This window comes from Schistocerca gregaria, chromosome 1 (genome assembly GCF_023897955.1).
Source record: "Schistocerca gregaria isolate iqSchGreg1 chromosome 1, iqSchGreg1.2, whole genome shotgun sequence".
Taxonomy (NCBI): Eukaryota; Metazoa; Arthropoda; class Insecta; order Orthoptera; family Acrididae; genus Schistocerca; species Schistocerca gregaria.
Genome location: NC_064920.1, coordinates 841,483,644 through 841,501,370, shown reverse-complemented (window position 1 = coordinate 841,501,370; position 17,727 = coordinate 841,483,644). Strand labels below are relative to the sequence as shown.

General features: G+C 41.1%; 1 protein-coding gene across 4 annotated transcripts in view; it reads left to right on the top strand.

Annotated features, from left to right (window-relative positions):
- Positions 1–17,727, top strand: part of LOC126272419 (beta-glucuronidase-like) — a 467,982-nt gene that overhangs the window by 243,507 nt on the left and 206,748 nt on the right. For 3 of the 4 annotated variants that reach the window (XM_049975282.1, XM_049975302.1, XM_049975271.1), the window contains exon 2: positions 9,666–9,754. The gene's annotated coding sequence lies outside the window, so the exon portion shown is untranslated. Of the gene's footprint in view, positions 1–3,569; positions 3,625–9,665; positions 9,755–17,727 lie in introns of those variants that run through there. The other variant, XM_049975292.1, reaches the window with a different exon arrangement.

Below are 17,727 nucleotides of genomic sequence, written 5' to 3'. Positions count from 1 at the left end.
AAGTGCTTGGCAGAGGGTTCATCGAACCACAATCATACTATCTCTCTACTATTCCACTCCCGAACAGCGAGCGGGAAAAACGAACACCTAAACCTTTCTGTTCGAGCTCTGATTTCTCTTATTTTATTTTGATGATCATTCCTACCTATGTAGGTTGGGCTCAACAAAATATTTTCGCATTCGGAAGAGAAAGTTGGTGACTGAAATTTCGTAAAAAGGTCTCGCAGCGACGAAAAACGTCTATGCTGTAATGACTTCCATCCCAACTCGTGTATCATATCTGCCACACTCTCTCCCCTATAACGCGATAATACAAAACGAGCTGCCCTTCTTTGCACCCTCTCGATGTCCTCCGTCAATCCCACCTGGTAAGGATCCCACACCGCGCAGCAATATTCTAACAGAGGACGAACGAGTGTAGTGTAAGCTGTCTCTTTTGTGGACTTGTTGCATCTTCTAAGTGTCCTGCCAATGAAACGCAACCTTTGGCTCGCCTTCCCGACAATATTATCTATGTGGTCCTTCTAGCTGAAGTTGTTCGTGATTTTAACACCCAGGTACTTAGTTGAATTGACAGCCTTGAGAATTGTACTATTTATCGAGTAATCGAATTCCAACGGATTTCTTTTGGAACTCATGTGGATCATCTCACACTTTTCGTTATTTAGCGTCAACTGCCACCTGACACACCATACAGCAATCTTTTCTAAATCGCTTTGCAACTGATACTGGTCTTCGGATGACCTTACTAGACAGTAAATTACAGCATCATCTGCGAACAGTCTAAGAGAACTGCTCAGATTGTCACCCAGGTCATTTATATAGATCAGGAACAGTAGAGGTCCCAGGACGCTTCCCTGGGGAACACCTGATATCACTTCAGTTTTACTCGATGATTTGCCGTCTATTACTACAAACTGCGACCTTCCTGACAGGAAATCACGAATCCAGTCGCACAACTGAGACGATACCCCATAGCTCTGCAGCTTGATATAGAAGTCGCTTGTGAGGAACGGTGTCAAAAGCTTTCCGGAAATCTAGAAATACGGAATCAACTTCAGATCCCCTGTCGATAGCGGCCATTACTTCGTGCGAATACAGAGCTAGCTGCGTTGCACAAGAGCGATGTTTTCTGAAGCCATGCTGATTACGTATCAATAGATCGTTCCCTTCGAGGTGATTCATAATGTTTGAATACAGTATATGCTCCAAAACCCTACTGCAAACCGACGTCAATGATATAGGTCTGTAGTTAAATGGATTACTCCTACCACCCATCTTGAACACTGGTGCGACCTGCGCAATTTTCCAATCTGTAGGTACACATCTATCGGTGAGCGAGCGGTTGTATATGAGTGCTAAGTAGGGAGCTATAGTATCAGCGTAATCTGAAAGGAACCTAATCGGTATACAATCTGGACCTGAAGACTTGCCCGTATCAAGCGATTTGAGTTGCTTCGCAACCCCTAAGGTATCTACTTCTAAGAAACTCATGCTAGCAGATGTTCGTGTTTCAAATTCTGGAATATTCCATTCGTCTTCCCTGGTGAAGGAATTTCGGAAAACTGCGTTCAATAAGTCCGCTTTAGCGGCACAGTCGTCGATAACAGTACCATCGGCACTGCACAGCGAAGGTATTGACTGCGTCTTGCTGCTTGTGTACTTTACATACGACCAGAATTTCTTCGGATTTTCTACCAAATTTCGAGACAATGTTTCGTTATGGAACCTATTAAAGGCATCTCGCATGGAAGTACGTGCCAAATTTCGCGCGTCTGTAAATTTAAGCCCATCTTGAGGATTTCGCGTTGTTCTGAACTTCGCATGCTTTTTCCGTTGCCTCTGCAACAGCGTTCGGACCTTTTTTGTGTACCACGGGGGATCCGTTCCATCTCTTACCAATTTATGAGGTATGAATATCTCAATTGCTGTTGCTACTATATCTTTGAATTTGAGCCACATCTCGTCTACATTCGCATAGTCAGTTCGGAAGGAATGGAAATTGTCTTTTAGGAAGGCTTCTAGTGGCACTTTATCCGCTTTTTTAAATAAAATTATTTTGCGTTTGTTTCTGATGGATTTGGAAGAAATGGTATTGAGCCTAGCTACAATGACCTTGTGATCACTAATCCCTGTATCAGTCATGATGCTCTCTATCAGCTCTGGATTGTTTGTGGCCAAGAGGTCACAGGGAGAATTTGTTGTATTCAGGTTGTCTACCACATTTTCTTTTACATGATTTGTCCGAATGATCACCGTAACACACGTTATCAACATCACTCATTGATGTGAACTAACTGTGAACTGGACAGCGATAATTCAAAACCTATATATATTCTAAATTGTCACAAAATAAGGAGCAAACTGAAACAGCTTTATAAATAGGCGTAAGACAGTGAGCTCAACCCATTCAAAGACAACTGCAGTATTTTGTCTGAGTTTCATGCTGAATTTGAGGCATTACAAATGTCTTTTAAAACTGATAGGTAATGTTTTCTAAAAAGTTTCCGAAAAGACCTGAAAGTGAAAATTGTTCAAATTTTGAGACATACCCCTTTAAAACAATAGATTCTGATGCTAAAGTGGAATCAGAATTAAAGCTAGGAAAAGAGTAGAAAGGTTATCACTTTCGAGAAAGAACTTATTTGTAATCAAACATTCAGAAGTTTAGTTGCTTAAAGGTTATGTTAACTTCGTTCACTTGAGACAAAGAAAGGTATTTAGCCGACCGCTGTGGACAAGCGGTTCTACACTCTTCAGTCGGAACCACGCTGCTGCTACGGTCGCAGATTTGAATCCTGTCTCGGACAGGGATGTGTGAAGTCCTTAGGTTAGTTACTTTTAAGTATTTGTAAGTCTAGGGGACTGATGGCTCAAATGGTTCAAATGCTTCTGAGCACTATGGGACTTAACATCTGAGGTCATCAGTCCCCTAGAACTTAGAACTACTGAAACCTGACTAACCTAAGGACGTCACACACATCCATGCCCGAGGCAGGATTCGAACCTGCGACCGTAGCGGTCGCACGGTTCCACCCTGTAGCGCCTAGAACTAATCTGCCACCCCGGCCGGCTAGGGAACTGATGACCTCAGATGTTAAGTCCCATAGTGCTCAGAGCCATTTGAGCCACTACCTAGGTAGTATATGTCAGGCAGTTTGTCCTCTTTATGAGATTGGCAGTAGCAAGCTGCGGAAACTTTGATGCACTGCAACGAACTGCTTCGGCGTAACGACATAAATAAAACAGACTTGTCAGTGCTGACTGCAACACTGACACGTGTGACACTGCCTGCGTTATCGTCCGAGGAGCGCTCGTGAGGCGATGGTGCAACCAACAGCTGCTTCTCCGCTCAGAAATGACGCTGCATATGCATTGACAGCATGTTTACAGTGAAGGAACCCCCAGGCGACCTACAAACCTGCTACGTCGTTGTCGTCACACACACGACTGGTGTCAGTGCGCGGTCCACTACGGAGTAATATCATTCTTAAGAGATGTGATTTCTTATAATTATGTCAAAACGGAACGGGAGCCGAACTGGTCAGTGTTTCTGGTACATGGGACATCTTAGCACGACAGCTTCCAGTGTGCTGGACGCTCCTCGTCGCCTCGGTATTTAATGTAAGTACACTGAGCAAGAACGACGTCCTATAAGAAAGTGAGACAACGTGTCCGCTTCAGATGCTCCTTTGTAAGCGCGCCAATATCTGCACTACGAATGGTATCGCTGTTTCCTCTTTGTTTTTGGTGATTTGCTGTTAATCGCGCAACCATTAGTTTCTTACGCTTCCGAGTGAATTAATCTTTCTCTGTTATAATTGCCTTTTTAATACATCGGTACCAAACTCACCAGGAGTTACAACACTGGATTGTCCCCACTGCCACCGCTGAGCATAAGAGCATAAGAGCATAAGAGCATAAGAGCACGCCACATTTTAGTCGTAGAAGCACTCTCATACCTCAATCTGGAGTTCCCTTTGGTCATACTCCTTATACAGAAGTATGGTCCACAATAAAAAGAATGCTCTGTCACTCGCTCACTGTCTCCAACGGCGGAGGGCTACATAGCGTCTTGTATGTCACCGCTGAGCATAAGAGCATAAGAGCACGTCACATTTTAGTCGTAGAAGCACTCTCATACCTCAATCTGGAGTTCCCTTTGGTCATACTCCTTATACAGAAGTATGGTCCACAATAAAAAGAATGCTCTGTCACTCGCTCACTGTCTCCAACGGCAGAGGGCTACATAGCGTCTTGTATGTTACCCTGCTGTCTTCTGAAATAGTGAAAAAGAGTTCGCTTATCACTCACCAGTAGATTGCTTCTAAACTAATGTCTCTCATATTGTCTGTTACTGATGTATTGAAACTTTAGCGTACTGTAAGCGCACCATCGCTGAATTCACAGTAGAGGAAAGAACATGTGTCAAATGCGATAGTTTATTATTTCAGATACGGAGTCGTTTCATCATAGCAAGAAGAGTAAATGAAATGTAAAATAGTAACTCTACGCCTCTTTCCGTAACGCATCGGTCAGAAAGCATGCCACATCCAACTGACGTGGAATCATCGTTATCTCCACTATGCTAACTCTGGTGCCTGAAGTCGCTTTAGTATTACCGCAGAAGACGCACTAGTTATTTAACATTCTATTATTACTTCGGGTAAACTAATTGTTTATTGGTTAACGTATTTAACCATGAACATGGAGAATATTACATACCTTACGTATTTCGGGCACGAAATTTGCCGTATTTTGGATAAGAAACGGCTCTATATATCTCTCTCATATGCCTCAGAATTAAATACCCATACTTCCACAAAGATTCTTCATAAACTCTTCCAGGGCATTGCACCGTAGTCTAAGGAAGTCGCTTATACGACAACCTTGGGCTATTTAAAAAAATGTGGGAGGAGAGGGAAGAAGCCACACACTGAAAACATGTTCAAGACACAAAGCGTTGCATTGACAGTCGGCCTATTTTTGTGTCTATCGCATCCTACAGTCTCCGACAGTCAGCTATATCTCGCTCCAGTAGACTGGAAACGATAAATCCCGCAAATTGGATGTATTGATCTCAGTAACGCGGGCCAACTGTAAATCCATACCAAAGGCAAGTTTTCTAAGATCAGCTGTGCATTAGACCGTCACAGTTTGAAAACCCGTACTTACGAATTCATCTCTCATGACTTATTTATAACTTTCGTGTTGTAAGCGTTATTGGATTTGGTGGAGTTAACTACTGGAGACTTGCTCCTTTTACAATTTACCAATGAATGCCTCTTTCCTCTTGTGCCCCTTTCCAGTCAGGTTGCTTTAAGTTTTAGGGCTTCGCTGTAAACCCTTTTCGCGGATGAAGTGACACGGCAGAAGAACGCACGGATCAACGCCAAGCGTGTCGACGACGACCTGTTTGGCACGAGTTAGCATCGCAGAGAAAGCGTGTCAGAAATGAAATTACTTTCGCGCTGCGACACATAGCAGAACAGTCTACGCAATTCGCAGCGCGGTCCTACAATGCGATGCGATTGTGATGAACGCTGCCTTTAATGAAGTCCGCGTCGATAGTACGTGAAATATCTCGATTCTTTACGTTCATGATCGTTTTCAGCACATGAAGAAGAAAAGTACAACAGACTGGCCTCTTTGTCTTGCCAGTGAAAGGTGTTTGCATGTTTCTCTTTCTATCTCTGCAACAGTTTCCGTATAATACACTCTAAGAAAAAATAAAAAAGACACATCATGAAAAAATGACCCTAATGGGACGGAAATAGATAGATGTGATATGCATATGCTGAGAATCAAATGAGCACAGTTTCAGAAAAATTGGATGCTTTACTCCAAACAAAGAGCTTCACGTATTGAGAGAGTCAATAAGGCGCTGGTCCACCTCTGTCCCTTATGCAAAGCAGTTATTTGAATTGCAATTGATTGAAAGAGTTGTTGGATGTCCTCCTTAGGGACTTCATGCCAAATTCTGTCCGACTGGCACGTTAGGTCGTCAGAATCTCTACCTAGTTGGAGGGCCTCGCTCATAACGCTTCAAACGTCCTCAACCGCGTAGAGATCCGGCGACCTTCCTGGCCAAGATAGGGTTAGGCAATCACGGAAACAAGCAGTAGATACTCTTGCCGTGTGCACGCGATTATTATCTTGCTGAAATGTAAGCCCAGGGCCGCTTGCCAAGAAAGGCAACAAAACTAGGCATAGAATATCGTAGATGCACTGCTGTGCTGGAAGGCTGCCATGTATGACAACCAGAGGAGCCCTGCTATGAAATGAAATGGAACCCCAGACCATCACTCCTGGTTGTCGGGCCATATAGCACAGTTATTCGAGGCGGGACTCATCACGGAAGACAGTTCTACTCCAGCCAACGACATTGCAGGCCGAAGAAGTCTGGAGACACCCTGGATAACGGTAGGACACCAAACTGATTGTCGCCCGCCATACCACCAGACAACCAGGAACGCTGGTCTGAGGTGTCATTTCTTTTCATAGCATGACACCTTTGACTGTCAATCACGACATCCTTACAGCGCAGCCTGGACATCGACGATATTTTACACCCCGTTTTGTTGCCCATAGTGGCAAGTCATACTGGGCTTACATTTCAGCAAGATAATTCCCGACGCGCTTAGCAAGAGCTTCTACTGTTTGTTCTCACTCTTGCCAAACCTGGCCAGCAAGGTCACCAGATTGCTCCCCAGTTGAGAACATTTCGAGTATTATGGGCAGGGCCCTCCAACCAGCTCGGGATTTTGACGATCTAACTCACCAACAGGACTGAATTTGGCACTCTACCCTTCAGGAGGACATCTAATAACTGTACCTAATAACTGTATCAAGCAATGCCGTGGTGACTAGATGCTTAATACGAGCTAGAGGTGACGAATACGTTATTGACTTGCTAAATTTGCGAATCTCTTTCTCTTGAATAAATCATCCAACTTTTCTGAAATTGTAATCTTTTGTCTGTTTACCAATTTCCGCCCCATTCGGATAATTCCTTCGTGGTGCGTCGGGCATTTGAACTTCTGTTCAATTTTACACGTACTAAGAGTTTTCATTCTTGTAGGAGATTTCATATAATTTTTATTCTATTTCTTGATTTCTATTCCTGTGTTTATGATATACTCTCGTTTTGAGTTATTCGCAGTTTTTCTTTGCCTGTGTAGTAGTTTCGGCGATTCCTTCTGCCACAGTGTCTTTACATCCTTCTTTGGGCAAAATGTTACGTGAGAAACTAATTTGTAACTTGTCACTTCTTTCTGCATTGATGCGCATCAAATTTTTCTTGAAGGGTTTCTGTGTACAGGTGATTCAAATTATGATTTGAAACAGTTATATTTATTTTCATTTTGTTGCTTTTTTAATACCTTGTGAGCATGATCCCACAGTTACAGCATTTGTTCATTCTTAATTATAGAGTTTGATTAAATTAGCTTAAAACCCATAACTCTACAAGTTATAACCGATTTTACATTACATTTTCCTTTTTAACACAGCACGAAGACTAATGACATAAAATATCATAACAACCGGAATGCCAAGTCTGTCTAACAGTATACAAGACCTGCACGTGTTGCCGTGCGTGTTAACGCGTCCGTTTCTATGGCGGGAGATATGCCAATCCCGGATCGAATTCGCCCGTTGGAGTAACGAGAAAGGGTGGGTGTGCCAGCCAACCTAGATATGGTTTTTAGGCAGTTTCCCACATCCCACTAAGTGAATACCGGCCTCTTTCCTGTGTATCGCCCCAGATATAAAGTATGCAAACAGTACACTTGCACATAGAATTTACTCTTCACACAGATTGGTTACATCGCTTCTGTCCTGGGGGGTTAATAGAAGATTGATGACCTTAGCTGTTCGACCCTGTTAGTCACTTCCTCTGTATCAGCATCATGATGCACATCAGAAGATTAGCTAGAATAAACTTTTAAAAATTCGAATTGATATTACCATCAACTGTTATGTACAAGACGACTGACAGAAGTCAGTAGTAAGTTTACAGTAAAGTAAACACGGAGCATAACTCCTAGATCTTAAATTAGAAAAGCAACAACTACCAATATATCTCAAGAAAAATGAGGCCAAATGGTTCAAATGGCTCTGAACACTATAGGAATTAACACCTGAGGTCATCAGTCCCCTAGAACTTAGAAGTACTTAAACCTAACTAACCTAAGGACATCACACACACCCACGCCCGAGGCGGATCCGAACCTGCGACCGTAGCAGTTGCGCGGTTCCAGACTGAAGCGCCTAGAAACGCTCATTCACAACGGCCGGCCGAAATGAGGCCAAATAACTATCGGTTCCATCATTTGAATCGTTTAAAATTGAAATATTGCTTATTTTGAGTTCCTTATATTTCCGATAGTCTTACAGGAGTAAGAAAACTGGAGTTTATATAATTCTAATGGATACCGTCTCTTCTAAGAATGTGACACATTTTTAATGTGCTATACGTTGGGCTTTATAAGATAAGAGTATTTTTCAGTATTGTACAGATAAGAAATTTACCCAGCAAAACGCCAGTGACAAGGCAGAAAATTTATATCGTAGAAGTACAGTTCAGAGACGAAGGGGACTCTTGAATACAGAGCGATCCACTTAATAGTAAGGGACAGAAAAACAAAATGAATGAAGAAAAATAATTTATCGTAAATAGGTTATAGTACAGTTTGGTTCTATTTTTTTATATTCGCTCAGATATTTATTTTGAATTCTGCGTCCTTCTGCGGCTGGACATGGTATAATGAGTGTACGGTTTAATTTGTTTCTTTCCTTGCCGCAGTTCCTTACCTTTGAAATCCTGATATACTCGTTTGATTTGCTCATAGACAACGTATCGTCCTGTTGTGGCGATGCTAAGGTTTCGTCCATCAATTTGTTAATCATCAGACATTTCGAAGCAGGAAATTCCGGGCCGTCTTTGAGTCAAAATCTCTGTACAGATGACACGTACTCACCGACAAAATGGGGAAATAAGTGAAGTGATTAGCGATTTATCTTGATAGTTGCACTTTTCTCTTGTCATGGACTGATCAAGTCGTTTCAGTTACTTGGAGAACTCTTAACAACTGCGCCACGTAGCAGGACGCAGCGAAATAGTTCGCTTAACATTACACGACTCCTGAACGCTTTGACTCTTCAACTTACATCCATCCTGTCCCTTTTTTTGGTGTCGGTAAGGGCAATTGTGTCGATCTTATACTTATCTAGTTTTTCGAAGACGTCTGCTTGCTTGGTACTTAACTCTTGCATGTACCAAATTCCTATGCTAAAAATCAGTTTTCGTTTGTTGTTTTGTCTTTTGGTTTTAGTCAGGTTCCGAGGATTACTTTGAAGTTTATCAGCGGGTTTAGCGTTTTGGGAGGAGAACGGATGTAGGTGCATCGTCCCAGCCCTATACCACGAGGACCAGGTAACTTCGGTTCGAGGCTTTCTTCCTTTCACCTCTGATGATTCAACATCCTTCCAACAAGACAGTATAACGGGTCGCCTCTTCCGCCAGCACCGCCAGATTATCATCTCCGCCTTCGCCGCCGATTTTCAACTTTCTGATTAAAAAATTGTATATTTTTTGTTACTTATCTGAAATGGTATTGTGTGATTACTTCAAATTTGTGTCATAAGCGTTCTCTCATCAACAGGTCGACACTTTACTGCTAAGGTGCTGACTGTATCGTCGAAGCTGTAAGGAAACGTTGTGTTTCTGCGTCTCGTACCTGCAACCAGTTAGGTAAGTCTTAAAAGAAAGTAATATGAAGTAATGCTGTTAATATTTGCTGCAATATCTCTCAGTTGCTAACTTCAATAACAGAACAACAATATTCAAGCTACTTCATAGTTATTATAAAAATAAAAAATATAAAAAACAAAATAAAAAAGTTCACACATACACATACACACACACACACACACACACAGTGCCCCATCACCCATTCTCCTCCATCCCAACTCGAACAGCGCACTTCTCTCTCCACCTCTCCAGATCCTATGATCCAACAGTCAGCCCTAAAGCAAGTGAAAAAGAATACGAGCAGTGTGTTCCAATAAAGGTTATGTGCAAAAAAATGTTTAAATGTGCATTTAGCACATACAGAACAACAAATGGATGCATGAATGGGACATTATATAAATGTAAGTAAAAACCAAAACCATGCAGGAGCCGAGTAAATCTTCTGAAAGTAACATAAATGCAACGGTAACTACTTTAGATACAGATTGTTCACATAAAACTGCTCTAGAAAAAAATATGAAGCTAATAAAATGACGGGAACCCATTGCGTACTATTCCTTAAAGTAAACATATCTATCTAAAAAAGCTGTATGTATATTCACTAACGACGGACGTCAATCATCGTTATCTCTGTGTATCCGCTGTCGTGCTTACATTCCTCAAAGGTGCAAACATGTTCTATATCATTTTTCTCTCTCTTTATCTTCCAAGTTGCGAAAGCAACTGAGATGTTACATATTGTATTTCTATGTTTACGAGATGCACCCCATAATGCGATACACTGTCAACCGATAAAGAAAAAAGAAAAAAAACGAGCTTAGAAAATATTTTCGTAGATATACTGCATCTTTACCACTTCGCTCATTTAACTGATTACATCGTGGTTAAGTGTACTTACTAGATCTGAATACACCATCGATTCAATAGTACTTCAATCGAAACGATATGGGAAATTGTGAATATTATCAGCAGAATTATAGTTTACTTGCCTATCTTTGCAAACACCGAGGTAAAGAAATCGTAATTCTAGTTCAGTTACATCAGCCGAACAGCAGGAAGTATGTCTGATCAGTATTCGTATTTAAATGAAATAGTAATTAAATTATAAATGAATTCACTCACTAGTCCTGCGTAAGAACCAATTACTTATGACTGTAATTGGATTCACGTAACGTTCTATTATACTCGCACTGAAGAAGTCAGTCACTACACGTGAGCACGCAAAATTTGCACTTAGAGGATCGCAAATTTGAGTTGTTTACACTTTAGTATCATATATTTATATAGAGTCACTTAATACACTGACAAACAGAATGTATGCAACACGTTATAGTGATAATGCGTGACTTCCTTATAGCCCTTACTGTCACAAATTATTTTAAATACATCTTTTCAGTTACGAATATTCAGTTTAGTATTCATTCATAGAGCTATTAGTACTTTCAGATAAGCAACACAACACTATATATTATAGTTTACTTGCCTATCTTTGCAAACACCGAGGTAAAGAAATCGTAATTCTAGTTCAGTTACATCAGCCGAACAGCAGGAAGTATGTCTGATCAGTATTCGTATTTAAATGAAATAGTAATTAAATTATAAATGAATTCACTCACTAGTCCTGCGTAAGAACCAATTACTTATGACTGTAATTGGATTCACGTAACGTTCTATTATACTCGCACTGAAGAAGTCAGTCACTACACGTGAGCACGCAAAATTTGCACTTAGAGGATCGCAAATTTGAGTTGTTTACACTTTAGTATCATATATTTATATAGAGTCACTTAATACACTGACAAACAGAATGTATGCAACACGTTATAGTGATAATGCGTGACTTCCTTATAGCCCTTACTGTCACAAATTATTTTAAATACATCTTTTCAGTTACGAATATTCAGTTTAGTATTCATTCATAGAGCTATTAGTACTTTCAGATAAGCAACACAACACTATTCCAACTCTTGAACACGACAGCCAAGATACCAATACACATAGTTACAATAATCACAAAATTAATCAAAGTACTCAGAACCAAAAGAAGATTATTGAAATTTATCAGACTATACCCTTCACAGTACTGCTTGCAAAATTGAACTTTAAAACTATTGTTATTATTATTATTTTTATTTTATATTTGATTAATGAGGTAATTATTTAGAAGCAAATCTGAACTTTCATACAGAGAATAATTTACTTTTACTTCCTCGAAACATAAATGAAATCATTTCTCATTTAAATAGTTAATCATAGCATGACATTCGAAATACAGGACAACAAGATAATAATCCTGTTGCCTGCAATGTTGGCTTGGTAGAATGATCACTAGTGACGACTGTAACATTTCATATAGAATTGTGTTGTTGTCTACACAATTTTACTACCGCAGACGTGCAGTTAGAGCTCGCTACCGACAAAGTTTCATTCTTCCACAGTAACATGGCTCGCTTCCAGATTCTGACGTTTCAGATTCTCTCTCTCTTTCTCTCTCTCTATTTCTCTCAATTTCTCTGTCTCTCTTCCACCACTAAAGGCCTCGATGACCACCCTTCCACGCCTCCAAATATGCATTATTCTGCTTTGATCTGCCACTAACACTATATTTGAGGTAACATTACAAAAAGTCCCTGATATTTCCAGTGCGTCTACTAACATACTCCTAGTTTTTAAAAATATTTTTTTCACGTTTCACATGGTATAAGTTCTAAGTGTTTACGTTGTTTATATATAGTTCTCAATATTTATACAGTATTCGATATCGCCACACAAAATGAGAAACAGTGAGAACAATTTATAAAAGTGAAAAAAGCAATATTTCAGAATTTTCTATTCTGTTGTGTCACAGTGTGATAGGCTCGACCAAATTTTACCTTACGTAGCGCAGTTCCTTCTATTGGATGGCGAAAACCCTAAAAAGGTAATGTTGGGGATGCTCTAAACACGTGCGATAGGTCAGACTGAAAAGCCTTTCTACTATCTTAATCAAAATATTTCGCATATTGTTTATGCGAAAAGTTCACTGCCTACTGACTGTCAACATTACGGTGGTTTTCGGAAGTTATTTGACGTTTATGAGCCTCTACGTGCACTGTGACACCAACTGACTAGATTTATGTTCCAACAAAACATTACAAGGCGTAACTGCAACATATCCCGGTATCTCAAGGAGCTCCGTGAAATATTTGATTTCTCTCGACTTGTAATAATTCATGTCACGATTCGTGCGTATTCAGCAACTGTTTGAACATACAGTCAACGTTGTGGGGTCAAGCACACGGTCTGATTCCACCCGTCAGCTTTGACCCATGGCATAGTGTGTGACGTCATGAGTTTACGTTGCGAAAGATGCAAGCAACCTGTTATTAAATGTTACTTACTATTACAATCTGTAATGTTTTTAATATATGTTGTTTATTCCAAATATGTATTGATGGACGGGGGTATGATTTGGGTGGAACCTGAGAGCGTAGCTCAAGTCATTTATTGAGAAAATAGCAGCGATTATATTTTTATTTTTTTCTCGCGTATATTTGGCTGTTTCTTCCTGCATTTGGTACGATTTCCGAGGGTAAGATCAGGCACGAATATAAAAGCACAAGTTAAATTCTTGCTAGTGAAACGATTAGTGATTATAATTATCGTGTTGTTCCTTATAATTATTTGGTTGTTTTTGTAATGCGGCAAATTTGTTGAGGGCGAGGTTAGTGAGAACCTAAGTGCATAGCTCAAGAGGTGGTTAGTGAGACGAGTAGCGATGTTACTTACAGTTTTGGTCCTCACAAATATCTAGCTTTATTTGTGTCACGTGGAGGCGCTGCATATATGAAATCGGTGGTACTTAATAGGGCTCGTATTGTGGGTTTTTGTTTTTGTGATGTGGTTTGTAACAATGGTTCAATTGAAAGGCATCGAATCTTTGGTATTTATTGGTCTTTTATTTGTTGATTTTTTTGTGTAGGCTAGTCCAGTTTTTTTAATAACAGTCTTCGTTTTAGCTATATGGCTATAAACATCTTTATAGCTGTATATGTGATTCCAAAGACGGTTTATCTTAGCGGAATCCATGTGTGCCATACCTCGATTATGTGGTTTCTGTCGAGAGAGGGGAGGGTTGGAGGGTGGTGAGAAGAGTGTCTAATATCGTTGTCTTCGTTTGATTACGTAGGTCCAGCGTAAACTACGATTCCGCTTGTGGTTTTTTTTTTTACATTCTTTGTTCGGTTTATTCTGGAGGAAATCATCTGTTATTTTTCGATTCTGTAGTTGTTTTGTGGGAGGCAGGATGTCTAGTTTAACTGTCTTCGTTTGAGCTGCTTAATCAAGTGAAATATTTGATTCCAATAATTGTGCGAGTTTTTTTTCGGTCTGTTCTGGAGAAATTCGTGTGTGCGTCATTGTTCGATTATGCTGTTTTGTGGGGGGCCATCTGGTATCGCTAGTTTCGTTTGCCCTATATACGAGGGTTGGAACTTAAATAGTGGCAACCATTTATTCACAACAGATACAAAAGAGTTACATGTTTGCACCTGTTACTGTCCTTCAGAGTAGTCACCAGCATTGTGCAGAACCCGTTGCCAGCGATGTGGAAGGAGCAGTATACCGTTAGCAGAGCCTGTTCCGTTGGTGGTGCGATTGGAGCGGTCTAAAGTTATGGTGATTCTCGTGTACGACTGTGATAGTGTTATCCTAACGCATTACGTTCCTCCAAGGCAGACCGTTAATGCACGGTATTCGGTTTTCGAGCATCACCTGGGACCAGCTTTCCGAAAGAAGCGGCGACACATTCTGCGCAACCTGCCCATCATTTTGCACTACAATGCGCGGGCGCATACAGCGTAAGCTGCGGCTGCTCTGTTCGGTCGATGGGACTGGGAAATGCTGTACCATCCACCACACTCCCCGGACTTAAGTCCTTGTGACTTTGATTTCATTCCGAAGATGAAGGAACCACTTCGTGGCATTCGCTTCAGAGCTGTTCCAGAGATTCGACAGCCAGTAGACCGCTCCATTCGCACCATCAACAGAACAGGCTCTGCTAACGGTATACTACGCCTTCCACATCGCAGGCAAAGGGTTCTACACAACGCTGGTGACTAGCTTGAAGGACAGTAACAGGTGCAAAAATGTAACTCTTTTGTATCGGTTGTGACTAAATACTGTTGCCACTATTTAAGTTCCAACCCTCGTAGGTCAACCAAATTATTCTATTCCAATTTCGTGTTTTCTTGTATTTTTGCGTTCGGATTATTCTAGAAAATTTCGTGTGCCTGATATTTCGATTTTTTGGTTGCTTAGGAATGATCTTAGCTTTATTAAAAATTTTTTAGTTTGTCCCCGTCCAAAATCCCGGCACTGCCCCGGTTGTCCAGTTAATTTCATTTTATAGGGTGACTGAAACTTGGCGTGTTTTTCGTGTTTATGGTTGCAGTCTTCAGAGATGTAATCAGCCTGTTATTAAATGTTATCTGTTGTTGTCTTAGCAACTAGCGTAAAGTGTGTTCCTTACTCGTTATTTGATGTCATGGATCAAAGCAGAGGAGTAGGATCGGACCTTGCTTTATTCCCACGTTATGAATGTGTTTAAGGTCAAGGAATATGGAACATATACTGTCGTCAGCAGCTGGGTAACTACAAGATATGGCCATGTTCCCATTGCATCCCCAGGTTACAAGTGTCAGCTGTTTCCTAATACTTTTCCAGTTAGTTGATCGTTATTACAGTTACCAAGAATAAAACGTCGATCAGGAAAAGGTGTAAAATTTCCGTTGTCACACACATCGAAGAATTAAAAAGACAACGGCAAATTAAAAAAATTATGAGTTAGGAAATATAGCCCTTTCCCCACGGCTTCGCCCACGTACGCATTGGACCCATAGATTGCACATACACCTCCTTCCCCATATCATGTTCACCTTTTCCTCCCGCCACTTCTTTGTACGGATGCGGAGTGTTCATTTATTCCAACCTTTAAATGGTATCACGCTGCTGGTCCGTATCCGATGCTCTGCGTGTAGAAGCTGTAGCGTGCAGCCTTACAAGCCTTGCGTTCATTTCCTGGCTTCTTTCTCGTCTGCGATTTTGCTTAAGTTTCTTGAGCTGTCGGTACAAATGACCGATTTCCCTACGTTTCCTCAAACGCATTGTGACAGTAACAGACTGCGTAATCTACATCTACATCTACATGACCACTCTGCAATTCACATTTAAGTGCTTGGCAGAGGGTTCATCGAACCACAATCATACTATCTCTCTACTATTCCACTCCCGAACAGCGAGCGGGAAAAACGAACACCTAAACCTTTCTGTTCGAGCTCTGATTTCTCTTATTTTATTTTGATGATCATTCCTACCTATGTAGGTTGGGATCAACAACATATTTTCGCATTCGGAAGAGACAGTTGGTGACTGAAATTTCGTAAAAAGGTCTCGCCGCGACGAAAAACGTCTTTGCTGTAATGACTTCCATCCCAACTCGTTTATCATATCTGCCACACTCTCTCGCCTATAACGTGATAATACAAAACGAGCTGCCCTTTTTTGCACCCTTTCGATGTCCTCCGTCAATTCCACCTGGTAAGGATCCCACACCGCGCAGAAATATTCTAACAGAGGACGAACGAGTGCAGTGTAAGCTGTCTCTTTAGTGGACTTGTTGCACCTTCTTAGTGTCCTGCCAATGAAACGCAACCTTTGGCTCGCCTTCCCGACAATATTATCTATGTGGTCCTTCCAACTGAAGTTGTTCGTAATTTTAACACCCAGGTACTTAGTTGAATTGACAGCCTTGAGAATTGTACTATTTATCGAGTAATCGAATTCCAATGGATTTCTTTTGGAACTCATGTGGATCATCTCACACTTTTCGTTATTTAGCGTCAACTGCCACCTGACACACCATCCAGCAATCTTTTCTAAGTCGCTTTGCAACTGATACCGGTCTTCGGATGACCTTACTAGACGGTAAATTACTGGATTATCTGCGAAAAATCTAAGAGAACTGCTCAGATTGTCACCCAGGTCATTTATATAGATCAGGAACAGCAGAGGTCCCAGGACGCTTCCCTGATGAACACCTGATATCACTTCAGTTTTACCCGATGATTTGCCGTCTATTACTACGAACTGCGACCTTCCCGACAGGAAATCACGAATCCAGTCGCACAACTGAGACGATACCCCATAGGCTCGCAGCTTGATTAGAAGTCGCTTGTGAGGAACGGTGTCAAAAGCTTTCCGGAAATCTAGAAATACGGAATCAACTTGAGATCCCCTATCGATAGCGGCCATTACTTCGTGCGAATAAAGAGCTAGCTGCGTTGCACAAGAGCGATGTTTTCTGAAGCCATGCTGATTACGTGTCAATAGATCGTTTCCTTCGAGGTGATTCATAATGTTTGAATACAGTATAGGCTCCAAAACCCTACTGCAAACCGACGTCAATGATATAGGTCTGTAGTTAAATGGATTACTCCTACTACCCTTCTTGAACACTGGTGCGACCTGAGCAATTTTCCAATCTATAGGTACAGATCTACCGGTGAGCGAGTGGTTGTATATGAGTGCTAAGTAGGGAGCTATAGTATCAGCGTAATCTAAAAGGAACCTAATCGGTATACAATCTGGACCTGAAGACTTGCCCGCATCAAGCGATTTGAGTTGCTTCGCAACCCCTATGGTATCTACTTCTAAGAAACTCATGCTAGCAGATGATCGTGTTTCAAATTCTGGAATATTCCATTCGTCTTCCCTCGTGAAAGAATTTCGGAAAACTGCGTTCAATAACTCCGCTTTAGCGGCACAGTCGTCGGTAACAGTACCATCGGCACTGCGCAGCGAAGGTATTGACTGCGTCTTGCCGCTTGTGTACTGTACATACGACCAGAATTTCTTCGGATTTTCTATCAAATTTCGAGATGCAAAAAATGGTATGTTGCAAAAATAGGCGGAAAGTAGCCGTTTGTTGTTACCTC